The following is a 13,148-nucleotide window of genomic DNA, read 5'->3' as shown; positions in this document are numbered from 1 at the left end:
GTGTAAATGGAGGCTACTTGGAGAATGAGTATGTCTGAGGCTGACCAGTGTCTCCAGGGTTCAGTCACTTTGGAGTAAAAACTGAGATGAGAGAAATAAAGCCAGTAAACCACCGTAAGTTAGTTTATTATACATCATCACAAGAGTTCAGAACAAATACGATTTTACTAAAAATCATTCGTAAGAATTAAAACTTTCCATATTATCACAAACTCTTTTACTATGAAAGTTTAAAGAAAACTACAGGAGAAATATCACTATGCTCCTTAAGAAAGTTTAAAAAATTGACAGAATTAAGTTTATAAAGGGTCACTAAATAATGTTTATTCCTGGTATCGTAATTTTTGGGCACCTCTGGCACTCTTTCATGGGTAATTAGATAGGTTGTTAAATTAAATAGAAACACATTTCCTACCAACTGACATGAATGGTTAAATCACAAAATAAAGCAGGAAAGAGTTTGAAGGCAAGTCATATTTCACCTGACTTACATTTACAGATTACTGCTGATGGTCTCTCCAGGCTTATAGACTTTAGCCTGAAAATGAGGAAGCAAAGAATAACAGCAAAGAAGAAAAGAAGTTTAAAATCAGTCACTAGTATAACTCCTCTCCCCGCCCCAAGTCATGGAACAAGATTCAATTTTACAACAAATACTAAGTTCCTATTATCTAAGTTTAGATGAACTTTTAAAGAAAATCTCCACATATAGATCCTATGAAAGAAAATAATCACTAAATCAGTGAAATGCCAAAACATCGGAAATATGTATATATATTGATGTATTTCGATACAAATGTGACATTAGGAATAAGCATTTGTTCTCTCAAATTTACGAGATAAATTTACCTTTGCCAAAAACCGAGAGCATCTCAGTTCCCTTTCTGTTCCCACCTAGTTCTCAACAGGACTAAAGGACTTATTTCTACTCCTATTTTTTCACTGCCCTCAGAGAGTCAGGTGAACTGCAGAGCAAGGGGAACTGGCGCCTTTCCCTACTTCTCTTTCCATTCGCTTCTTGAGGTAAGTGGCAAGGGCCTGGACTCAGGAAGATTTTGAAAGACTAATGGAGGAAGGTCTGTAGGGGTCAGGGAAGAGGCTGCCTGAAGAACAGCCCGCCTCTACAAGAAGCTGAGGAAGTCCTGCCCCAGACTCGCCTTTGCCGTCACGAACCTTGGTGCACTGGCCCAGGTGAACAACTCCAGTTTTCGGTTCCGCCGAACTAAGTCCCCCACCGGCGGCAGGTGCTGGACGCAGGCGCTGCCCCCTCCTCTTGCTAGATTCTGAGACCTGGCTCCGCCTAAGCGGAGTGGACGCGGAGAGCGTCTCCAGGGAAACAGAGCGGCGTGGCGAGGAGGCCGGGGGTGGGGTTAGGCTAAACGGGGGCTAGGGATTGGGGCAGCTCCCAGACGCTTAGGGTTTGGGGGCGGAGCCTGGAGGGGTGGAGCTTACTGACGGCCAGGCGGGGCTTCCAGACAGCGGAGGCTTTTCAAGCAGGGCTGCTTTCAGAAGTTAGCTCACTTTTAAGCATTTTCTCATAACCCAAGGGGCTAGAATTTGCCACTGTCATTTCTTTCGTGGCCTTGCATTCTCAGTATTTTTCATCATTCCCCTTTTGTCCACAGGATTGATGGGAAGACGCTGAGACTGGCATTCATGAGCCCGTGACATGAAGCCACTTTATCCATCTAACTAAGTCATTTATTCTCTTCTTCCTCAACCTCTGTTGCTGTCAGAACACACACAAATGCCTTTTCCTGTCCTGTACCCAGAGACAATTCAATTTTGAATTGCGGTTCGCTACTCAAGTCTCTTTTGGAGAATCTCCCTGCATCTGTCCCTATTTTGTTTTGAATTTTTACCTGACACTCAAGGTTTTATATTCACACTAAATATCATCGTATTAATCTCGGCCCATCATTCCACCTCTTCTCTCAGACATGAATGCAAGGAAGTGAGCCTCCCTGCTCATTCCCTCATACATATATGCGGCAAGAAAGTGAGGCTTGCCACTTGTTACTTCTAAAATACAGGCGTACTGGAAAGTTAGGCTTTCATACCTTGTCTACTGTCACACATTGTAGGAGAGTGAGCCAGAAATATTGCTCACATGAATCATTCTTTTAACCATAAATTGATTCTATTTGGAGCATAAGCGAATCAACCATAACCACACTTTCATTCTAATATCTAATTTGCTGTAACAAATTGCTAAATTATTTCCAAGCAAGTTTACATTATACATTTCATGATCACTGTGAATATATGTAACTGGGCTCTACCCCATCCCCCCACATCAATAAGGCTCTCATTCTCTTCTCATCAGTTCTTTTTCCAGGTTCGACATCACCTTAACAAACTCCACTGTGACCTCTGTAAATTTTCTTTTTCTTTGAGATGAAGTCTCGCTCTGTTTCCCAGGCTGGAGTGCAGTGGCACAATCTTGGCTCACTGCAACTTCCGCCTCCTGGGTTCAAACAATTCTCCTGCCTCAACCTCCTGAGTAGCTGAGACTACAGGTGTCCACCACCATGCCCAGCTAATTTTTGTATTTTTAGTAGAAACAGGACTTCATCATATTGACCAGGCTGGTCTCGATCACCTGACCTCATGATCCACCTGCCTCAGGCTTCCAAAGTGCTGGGATTAGTCCTTGTCACTTTTGCTGACTTTGAGCTTTGTGAATTCCATAAACCTTCCTTTCTCACAAGAGGTTGTCTTAGTTGGCTTTCTAGGTAGTTCCTTCTTGCCTCCTTGGACTTATTTCTCCTACTTGCTGTTTTTTCACTGTAAGTTCTTTGAATAATTCTTTTTTTCCTTCTGTTTAGCATAAAATTCCTTGTTAGAGAACTTTGTTTGCAAGTGACAGAAAACTCAAACTGACTTAAGCAAAAAAGGAAACTGATGACAACCAAAGGATGCCAGATTCAGGTGCAACCTTATCTAGAGACTCAGGCCTTTCTGGAAGCTTTGAGGATTACAGAATACCCCAACCTTTCACTACACAGAACCAATCTCTCCTCCTCTCGCCTCCTCTCTCTTAGACCTACCTTTATTTTATCAGTATAACTTTGCGTAGTGTTTGGCTTATGGGAACCAAACTCTCCTGAAAGATTGTGAGCACTTTGAAAGCACAGACTTTGTCTTATTGATTTCCGAATTTATTTCTGAATTTTCTGGAATAATACAAGGATTAGTATTACAGTATGTGCTCAAAAATATTTTTTGAATTAACTGAATGAATGACAGAATAGACAGGTTTTTCAAACACATTCTTCCTTGTGTAATTCTTCTCATTGCTTCCTCAACCTTCCCCACCTAGAATACCAGGGGGCAAGGTCAGGTGATGTAATTGGTAGCTTAATACTATTACTGACATAACAACCTCTAAAGTTTCCTCTTCCATTCTTGCTCTGGATAAATGATTTTAGGTTAGGTCAGCTCCGTAAAGAAGCAAGAGATAATTTTCTAGTGGAAGCCAATTTATCTTAACTGCTCCCCATAATTGTTCTCACAGTGTTTTTGATATCTCAATTACCAGTTTATGTTAAAATTATTCTGAATCATTCTTGTTTTACTCATGTGTTTTACCAAATACATCCCCAAGTAACATGTTAGGAAAGAAGATATGAGATAAAATTTTAAGTTCTTTTATGTCTGACAACATCCTTATTTTGCCTACGGTCATTTGGTAGGGTTGCACATTCTGGATTAACAATCATTTCCCTCTGAATTTAGAAGGTATTATAATTTTCACTGTTTCCTAGTAGTATCCAGTGTTCAGGATGAGAAGTCTAGTGGCAATTTTATTTTCCTTCCTTTCTATGTGATGTAGTAGTGCAATCCATATGTAGTGACAACCACAAATCTATGTGGCCTATAACAACGAAGTTTATGTATTGACTACCGTATGTCACCATCACAAGTCAGCCTTGGGTTTTGCTCCACGGTGTCACAACAGAATCAATATGAGAGAACCTCTGCCATGTGGAGGATGGCTGGTCTGTAGAAGAGAGAAGATCATGAGAGTAAACTGTACATTAGCTTTAAAAGCCTCATCCAAAAGGATATCCATCACTTTCAGATTTCGTTAGCTACAACTGAAATAGCCATGCTCAACTTTAAGAAAGAAGGTATCTGCAATTTCACCTTGTGTCTGAAAGACCAGATATCCATGAATGGTCATAATGACTGTCCTCGTCATGGTTTTTCCCCTCAATACAGTCATTTTTCTACTACTTTATTTATCTTTTTTGTTCTCAAATTTTATGGCAGAACTCTTCAGCTGAGTTCTCACATCCTTCTTCAGATTTAGATAATTGTCTTCTATTTTTTTAATTATAATTTCCTTGTCTTGAATTTGTTCTATTATTACTTTTTAAGATTCTGTTCAGTGAATGCAGATCCCTAGGTTTGTCTTTTTTCTCCTTGATCTTTTAAAAAAGATTTTCATTCTTTTTGCCTTTTTATTCTAAAGTCTGTACGTTTTTGACAAGATTGCCTTTTAGTCTATTTTTTTGTGCATAGGAGGAGTCACATTCTTAGTCTTTTAGAGCTCTTGCTTTCTGATTGCTCCTTTTTTATAGACCCTTCTTTTACGAATGTGATGTTTTGCAATTATCTCTGAATATATTAATTTGTTTTTTAAAGCTGTCTTTTTATTTTTAATTTCTGTGGGTATATAGTAGATGTATATATTTATGGAATACATTATTTTTATATAGGTATACAATGTGTAATAATCACATCAGAGTAAACGGGGTACTCATCACCTCCAGCATTTATCCTTTCTGCAACAGACAATCCAATTATACTCTTACTTATTTTTAAATGTACAATTTAATTATGATTGACTGCAGTCACTCTGTTGTGCTATCAAAAACTAGATCTCATTCATTCTTACTAACTATATTTTTGTACCCCCTAACCATCCCCACTTTCACCCCTACCCCTTCACTACCTATCCCAGCCTCTGGTAATCATTCTTCTATTCTCTATCTCCACAAGTTCAATTGTTTCAATTTTGAGTTCCCGCAAATAAGTGAGAACATGTGAAGTTTATCTTTCTGTGCCTGGCTTCTTTCATTTAACATAATGACCTCCAGTTTTATCCATGTTGATGCTAATGACGGAATTGTTCTCTTTTTTTTATATGATGGAATAGTACTTCAAAAGTTGCCTTTTTTTGGTTAAATTGTCTTTTCTTCCAGGAAAAGTGTTTCTTTTGTTAATGTTGAAATTTCTCTATTATGTATCTTACTATCTTTGGTTGCTCTATCAATTAGCATTAGGTTCAGCTGTGCAGCTGTGCAGCTCTGAGTGACAAACTACAGAAAAGGAATGGCACTTCATGGTGTCAGGTTCCTAGTTCCTTCTGTTTTTGTTTTTGTTTTGAGATGTAGTCTCACACTGTCGCCCAGGCAGGAGTGTAGTGGCATGATCTCTGCTCACTGCCACCTCTGCTTCCTGGGTTCAAGCAATTTTCCTGCCTCAGCCTCCCAAGTAGCTGGGATTATAGGTGCTTGCCACCATGCCCAGCTATTTTTTTTTTTTTTTTTGTATTTTTAGTAGAGATGACATTTCAGTATCTCGGCCAGGCTGGTCTTGAACTCTTGATCTCCTGATCCACCCACGTTGGCCTCCCAGCACAGTGTTCCTTCTGCTTTTAGCTTCACTGTGCATGCATGCCATTTTCAAGATTGTCTCATTGGTGATCCAGCTATTATACCTGCATTTTATCCAAGAAAGCGTGCATAGGGATGAGGGGGTCAAATGGGGAACCTAGCGCTTAAATTTTTATCAATGGAAATTGGGCTATCTAGGCATATTCAGAGAAGAGTGCATAGCCTAAAGTGCTAAGCCCCTATTAAACATTTTCCACTGAGGCATCTTTCTTCAGAAAATTACCCTTTCTTGACTGATATAGCTGTTCTTTCCTTGCTTGAAGATACTGTTACTTCTTTGCCTAAGGTTGTTCTCTTGAAGAAAAATAATAAATTTTTATTTACCCAACCTATCCAGATCTGTAATTAGAAGTGAATTCCATCATGTCCTAGGGGACAAAATTTTAAATGTGCAAATCTGAAAAGTCTCTTGTAAACACACAAACACACACACACACACAGAGAGAGAGAGAGAGAGAATTTGCTAGTTTGTGTCAGTAAAACTCTAGGAACATTGTTTTCTTTCAGAACAAATTTTTGAGAATTCTTCAACAAAAAGTTTGGAATACAATATTAGAAAAAATAAATTTGTCAAATGAGTGCATTTTCCAGAGATTCTAAATTCCATGTGTTATTTTGGGTAAATAAGTGTATTTTGTTTGACACTTTTCTGGTCTGGGTAATGCAAACCTGGCCAACGCTAAGGTAAGTTGCGTTGCAAAAAAAAAAAAAAAAAATAGTTTACAGTATTTCAGAGTCAGGAATGCTACCACACACCTTTGTGTCCTACCTCCTAATTATGTTCCCAAAGAACATGTTGAAATTTTCTATTCACCAAAGATTTTAGATCTTCAAAGCCAGAGACTTTGTAAGTTCTTTATTATCTTGTTTTTCTTGTTTAATAGCACGAGTGAGAGATGTTAAACTGAAATGGGCACCATGACTTCAATGAAGAGGCAATGTTTCCAGAAAAGAGAGGCTAGATTATAAAATCTCATGGGATATTTGGTGTATATACCATAATATACAGCTATGCCATGGTGTTAATTAGAATAACCTGATCTATAGACATCTGTGATTACGAAATAGTTTATGACATTGTTAGGAATCAAATAATGAGTAATCTACTTAGAATTTGATTTGTATAAGAAAAGGGGAAAATAAAGTCTCCTAAATCTGGTAAACAGAGGCCTGACCTGAGTTACCACAATGGAGAGTAGAGAGTACTGGTCTCTCACCATGTTCTATGACTAGACTCATAGCACATATAATGAAAGATCTCTGAACCCTGGGGTCCAGAAATAACATCTCAAGTGCACACTGTGAAAAAAATTCCAAACGTAACTGTATTTATTTATTTATTTATTTATTTATTTATGGAGTCTCACTTTATCCTCAGGCTGGACTGCAGTGGTGCAGTATCAGCTCACTGCAACCTCTGACACCCTGGTTCAAACGATTCTCCTGCCTCAGCCTCCAGAATAGCTCAGATTACAGCCACCTGCCACCACACCCAGCTAATTTTTGTATTTTTAGTAGAGACAGGGTTTCACCATGTTGGCCAGGATGGTCTTGATCTCTTGAACTTGTGACTCGCCCGCCTCAGCCTCCCAAAGTGCTGCGATTACAGGCGTGAGCCACCGCACCTGACTGGTCACTACATTTATTTACTTAGACAGCTGCACTGGGGAAAAGAGTACACCCAAAGCTTTTGGATTATTTGATATTACACACTAACTCTGAACTAATACTGATTTCTAGGGACCCAGAACAGACTTACCAATAGATTTCAGGTAAATTTTTTTTTTAAATTATAAAATAGACCCAGTAGACTGTGAGCCCATCCTATGATTATTCCTCTGAGTGCATAGATATATGCAAAAAATGAAATAATATTTTTAGTGGCCATCTAACCTATGGAATAAACGTTATTATGGTAAAAAAATGGTCAAAGAAGCTCTGGGTCAGAAAATTGAAAGGACTCACTAGACTCTGGTGATGTTTATTCAAAAAGATTTCCTATGGGCAAAGGATACACAGAATCAGGAACAAGAGAGCACAAGGCAACTTCAGGTTGGTCCTGAACACTCAGATGCAACTTCTTTGTTCCTCCCACTGTTGCACAGAATGCACTTCATCTTCAGAGCAAAAGTTTCCCAAGGTATCTTTTATCCTCCACTGGTCACATAGCCAAAACCTGTCTATGTATCAGGTAATGCAGATGAAGATTATCAATCTGTATTTTTTAATAAATGAAGCAGACAAGCTAGTACAGAGTGCATTCAAGAGAACCTCAGGATTTATATAGCATGTTATATGCTATATAATGTTTGTGCACTGCATTTCTATTTTAGCTATGGGAGAGTACTATGGCTCCCAGCATCTTTGGAGATAAACATAAAGCTACTACAGGCAAACTGCAAGCTAACCTCACATTTTCCTACCGAACTAGTAAATCAAAATAATTTCCAGGGAAATTTCAGACTTGAATATTTTAGGGGTGATAATTCCTAACGTATTCCTATTTAATCTCTGAGTTAGTTGGACAAAATAGATGTGTCTTGAAAAAGAAAAATGTTAATCTGATGGTAACTTTAAATGTGCTACTGTTCCTGATACAGCATTTTTTCTTGGAGCAACCTGATACACAACATATACTGTTTCTCCCCTACATTTTGATAAATGGAAAAAAATAAAAGCAGTTTGCTTTTACCTAGCAGGCATAACAGTACACTTTTGTTTTCCAACTTCATAACCCATCAACTCTGCCTCTTTGCTCCAATTTAACCCACAGACAGGGACCTTAATTATCTTACATATCACGCAATAACATGCAGCATCATTGTGCTGATAGGTATTCTAAAAGACCTGGAAAGCAAGAAATAGCAGACACCCTACATGCCTTAGTAGTATCAATACATGCCAAAATAAATGATATAAATCTTATGAAAATACAGGAGTCTTTCATCTTAGTGAAGCTTTTTTTTTTTTTTTTGGTTGGGGAGGAGTGTTAGATGGAGGGATACTCCAAAGTGAAGTTTAATTTGTTGAAATTTGCACAACCAGGAAAAATGCTTATTTGCCTATCTTTTGCATTTTGGAATCTAATATGAATTAGTTCTCATCACTTCTGCATTTGCACCCAACCATGAGAATTACTGCAGTTCTTATTTTCTAGTCCCAGGATCTGCCTTGATATCTAACCTTCTCAAGTCTGGCTTTTCAGATTCACAATGATTCTGTGAGCCCCTGATGTTATTCCAATGAATTAATTTCTCTAAAGGTAGCCAGAGTTTATTTTTTATTACTTACAACCAAAGAATATTCATTTACACAATAATTTAGAAAGCATTAGATGATACAAATGAGATAAAATGTAATTTACAAACACAAATGAGTAGGTGTTAATTACCTACTGATTAATCACACAGAATTGTAACTGATAATATCAGTTACACAAAATTGTGTACGGGTAATATCGGTTACACAGAACCTGCTAGAATATTACACTTTTTCTAAAGAAGTAGTTGAAACTCTCTGATTCATTTGATAAATTGCCTTCAAGAGCTTCCATAACAATTACATAAATTTTGTTATTTTTACATAGAGATTTTACAAAATTGGTTTAAAAATCGAGGCCAAAATATTTTATTTATACGATATCAAATGATGGTGTGTTTTTGACCTGGCTGAAAATATTGTAGAATATTTTATGAGTTTCAAACATTTTCCATTTGTATAATAAGTCAGGTGGAGAAGTCAATATTTATCAATCTTACATAAACAGTGCACTGCACTAGGTTTTCTAAGGTAAAACAAAAAGAAATTTGCTTATTGATGCTTGCAAGTAATAATTTTTTACTGAATTTAAAGTTGAAAGCTTTTTTATAGATTTTACCTACATATATAACTCTCTTGTAATTGTCATAAGTGTTTTGTCTTTAAAAGAATCTACAAAGTAACTTTTAAGATCTAATCAAGGAGAATCGGCAAATAGTTTTTAAACTGTGAATTCCCAAAGTGTTCCTTTGGTAGGATTTTGTAAAATGAAATGGGACTGGCAAAGGAGAATCAGCACAATGAGGCCATATAATCCTTACGCAGCAATTTTGGAAAGGAGCACATTTGAAAGTCGACGGTCTGGGAAATGATTTTCTTAAAACTATCAACATCCAAAAAGCCCTGGAAAGCCATCAGAAGCTGGCTTGAAAATCTAGGCTACCTCATTTGGCATCTCATTTGCATTCCTTTGGCTTTAAATCTGGGGGTTTTTTTTTCCCTCAATGTATACAACTCATATTGTTTTTAAATCCAAAGTACACAAAGAACCAGATTCAATTTATAATTTATCTTGTAAACATCAGTGGATATTAAACTTATCATTTTTTTTTCTAATATCTCCATACTTCGAGTTCTGTTTTGGTGCAATTCCGTTGTCTCAGATTGATAAATCTGCTATTTTTTTAAAATACCATTTGAACATGAATATCCAAATATACCTTATTGTTAATTTTACTCATCTTCCTCAATTTGTGCCTCTATGCAATGGATAATATTACATTAGCAATGTCTTCTATAGGTGGAGACAAATATCTACAAAACAATGTGCTTCAATAGTTGTCCAAATATCTTTAAATCTTAACTATGTGTGTGTGTTATATCCAGCTACTTATATGTAACAAATGGCACGCTAAGATATTAAGGGACATGTTAATATTTTTCCAGTGTAATTAAGAAATGAAGTTTCTCATTTTTGAAGGACAAAAATGTAACCGTGTACATGCAAAGGAATTCAAAATTCATGAAAAATTTAGAGAATATAATGATATTTCTTAGAGATTGTTACGAACAAGATGACAAATGTCACTTTTGGTAAAATTCAACTATAGCTTTCATTATAGTCTCACAGGGAAACAATTTTTTAAATAAGGGTATAAATAAAAGCTGAATTAGATATACCAGAGGAAAAAAATATGGAGTAGCAAGCCTAAGCACCGAATTTGTATATCTGAATCCATCCACCCATTCATTATTTCAACCAGCCAGATACTCTCCTAAGGTGGGAATATAAGAAGATAAGCCACATCCTCAATGGACTCACAGCCTAGAAGTTAAGATAGACATGCAAAAGAGACAACTATTTCTTTGCCTCTAAGTTCTGTGATCTCTTTGCACCAGGAACAGAGAGAGCTGGACTGATGTCTTTGTCATCTCAATGGCCTAAGTCTTAGACCATCCACCACAGCCTGTCTCCCACCCCACTCCCCAATCTGTTCCAAATTCTCTCTGCTCCTAATTTCCCATTTAAGGCCTTAAACTCACTACCCAGATCTGACTCTTGCTCTTCAGGCACAGATCTCAGAACTTCTTGGCATTCACAAACCATCAGTTACCTGCCTCTAGCCAGTCTACATAACTAGTTAGTCCGGGGGAATCTGGCACAGCACAGACCATCATGGCTGATGCTCCTCCCTGAATCAGCCAAGTCCCATGGCCACAGTTCCATGTGATAAGTGCTGTAAAGATGACATTGCAATTGGTGACCAAGGAGGGACCATTTTGCTTCCCATGACGGGTTGGAAGTTGAGAGGTCATGAAAGACTTCACACAGGGAATAATGCTTTTAATGTGATTTTGAGCCTTGAAAAATGAATAGAGGCATGCCAGGTACTGAGGATTGGAATGGAATGGCTTGCTTGATAGATGTGAATTCTAGAATGCAAGGGCGGAGAGCTATGAAAGATAATGCCAGCCCTGAAACAATGCAGCAACACAAAATTTTGAGCCCCAACCAAGACAATAAAAAACTGAACACACCATAACATATTCATTAGTTTAGTTCTCGAACTAACTAATGAATATCAATATTATAATTGATTTTGATTTTATAGAATTAGTTATGGTCTGGACATGGGAGAACTACAAATGCCCCTCCAGAAGATTAAAACAAAAGTCATTATTTAGAGAAAATAAACTTAAAAAGTCCTATATAGATAAAATTGGTTACAAGAGTATTCTACAAAGAAGCTTCATCTACCTGACTCCAAAGCTTTTCTCTTACATCACACTGCCTTTAATTAACTCCTTTCCTTTCATCTATGCTCACCAAGCAGCCATATAGATATAATTTTTCCTCCATGTAGAGATTTCTAAATGGATGAAAAGTATGTTCTAATTAGCAGAAATGAGTATTTAGGCTCTCCTCAAAATTATGTTCTCACTGTAAGTTAATGTACTGACATTTGGTTTATGTATCTGCATATGTGAATTTGGTTTCTTTGGATTAAAGCCCTTACTACAGTTGATCACCACTCTGTGCACTGCAGAGCTTCTGGACCTGCAGAAAGGGGAAGCAGTTTGGCTAGAGTGGCCCATCCAGAAAGAGACCATCTTCTGAGGGCCAGTTTAGTAACCATCGGTTTCTCTTGGTGGTAGCTCTACCTTTACTCTCTCAATTACTATAGTAATTAGAGGGTCATGTGGTTTATTAAAAAATTTTATGTATCATGGGAACTGTAGGTGAAAATAGAAAATTGATGAAACTACTAGTAACATTCTCAGTTTGTTCTACTACAACAAGATACTACACACTAGGTAATTTGTAAATAATAGAAATTTATTTGTCACAGTTCTGGAGGCTAGGAAGTCCAAGATAAAAATGCCAGAAGGTTTGGCGACTGCTGAGGACCCAGTCTCTGATTCCAAAATGGTGCCTTATTGTTGCATTCACCAGAGGGAATGAACACTGTGTCCTCACATGCGGAAAGAATGGAAGAGAGCACTCCCTCAACCCATCACCCCAATGGTAAGGACCATCACCCCATCATTGGGATGATGACTTGTGCCCTCATGACTTAATCACCTCCTAAAGACCCCACCTCTAAATACTGTCTCAGAGGTGATCATGTTTCAACATATGAATTATAGGGGACACATTCAGCCCATAGCAATAACCTAACCAGGAAGGCAGCATTTTGGATATTATGAACCAAAGTGTTAAAAAAATTATTATAGTGGTTCTATGAATAACTTTAGCAATAATATCTTTATATATTTTTCTACGCTAATTAGATAAGTGAAGATCTAGTCTCTATTGCAATGACCATGGGAATGCACTTCGCAGACCACTAACTATAGGGACTGAATTAGCCGAGAGCCCCAGATACTGCGTTTAGCAATTGGTGGCTTCCATTCCTCTTCTTGGTGGCTTCCAGCCACTGACTATGTGCAGCAGGAATACTAACGCTGACCAATTCCTGAGAGACACTGACCCCTCTGAAGGCTAAACTTAGCTTAAGAATTCTCCTAAGGCATTCCCAAACCTTTTAGCAGGGTAGGGTACTTCCACTTAACCATCTCCTCTTCTTCATTTGGGGTCAAAATTGCATCACAGTCTGATGGCTCTCAGCTTTCTGATCTCCCTCCCTATTTTCTTTCAAATGGGCCTTTTTCTCAAATAAAATCTTTGCAGGTCTGGCCCATATT

The 13,148-nt window shown here is 37.7% G+C and overlaps 1 protein-coding gene across 8 annotated transcripts in view; it reads right to left on the bottom strand.

Annotated features, from left to right (window-relative positions):
- TTC29 (tetratricopeptide repeat domain 29) overlaps nucleotides 1-1,285 on the bottom strand; it is a 241,384-nt gene extending 240,099 nt beyond the window's left edge. For 5 of the 8 annotated variants that reach the window (XR_004740609.3, XR_013533367.1, XM_035292865.3 and 2 more), the window contains exon 1: nucleotides 1,174-1,285. The gene's annotated coding sequence lies outside the window, so the exon portion shown is untranslated. Of the gene's footprint in view, nucleotides 1-491; nucleotides 539-1,157 lie in introns of all 8 variants that reach the window. The other 3 variants (XR_004740611.3, XM_078367843.1, XR_004740610.3) reach the window with 2 other exon arrangements.
- Between the last annotated feature and the right edge of the window lie 11,863 nt (nucleotides 1,286-13,148).

Source organism: Callithrix jacchus, chromosome 3, assembly GCF_049354715.1.
Source record: "Callithrix jacchus isolate 240 chromosome 3, calJac240_pri, whole genome shotgun sequence".
Taxonomy (NCBI): Eukaryota; Metazoa; Chordata; class Mammalia; order Primates; family Cebidae; genus Callithrix; species Callithrix jacchus.
This window is presented reverse-complemented; position numbering and strand designations above follow the sequence as displayed.